Genomic DNA, 937 nt, shown 5'->3' with positions numbered 1-937 from the left:
TGTTGGAGCAGAGGCGGTGTTGCGCATATGAGATAAATTTTTGGTGGAAAACTTGGAAATTTTGATCAAAGATTTTTCAGATGCAAGAGATACTCCAAAATGCCTGAAGATTTTAGTCAGGACCATGCCATAAGGCACAGTATTCTTTTTGTAATCTTTTTGGGCTGCACAGATCATGTGCTGGAGAATAACATGAGGTAAATTCAATCTCTTGCAGTTTAACAGATGATAGATGAGCAAGGCGTCATTATCAGAAACGTACTCATGACTTCCACAGTGTGGAAGTAGAGTATGTTGACACATATTATTGAAAACTTTAGGAAGAGGCTTTAAGTAAGTGGCTAAATAACGTGTGGAGTTTTCTTCAAACAGCTCGGCCAAAACATCTGTCTTTCTAAGACCCAGAGCTGAATACCAGTTGTCACCAAAGACAGATGGCTCTTCTGTTGGAAGCTGAAGGATGTTGGCCAAAATGTCTGGAGTCAATCTGATTTCCACTCCCTTTATTTTTGAGATAAAAAGAGATTTATCAGCAAAGGTTTTGGCGTTGCAATAGAAGGCACGAACGACTTCTGGGAAAAAGGATTCAGAGATCTATAAGAAAGGGGTCCATCCAAGAGCATCCGTATGGTGCTGAACAGCATTGCCATTTACAACCAGATTATCAAAAACAAAAATTCTTCCTATCCCAACTGGGCGTTGGGCCCATTTTTCATTGAAGAGTTTTGATTTTGCAAGGGAGATTAGAGGAGGAGCATTCTGTTTTGGTTTCTTAGTTGGGGGAGATGGTTCAGAATCAGAGGATGTGGATATAGGGGAAGATCGTTTGGAAGTCTTTTGTGGAGAAGATTTTGGTGGAGGGACAGTGGGAGAATGTTCTTGTGGTGGAGAACGTTCGTGTGAAGGAGCAGTTGGAGAACGTTCTTGTTCTGGAGAA

This window comes from Cicer arietinum, chromosome 2, assembly GCF_000331145.2.
Source record: "Cicer arietinum cultivar CDC Frontier isolate Library 1 chromosome 2, Cicar.CDCFrontier_v2.0, whole genome shotgun sequence".
Classification (NCBI taxonomy): Eukaryota; Viridiplantae; Streptophyta; class Magnoliopsida; order Fabales; family Fabaceae; genus Cicer; species Cicer arietinum.
This window is presented reverse-complemented; position numbering follows the sequence as displayed.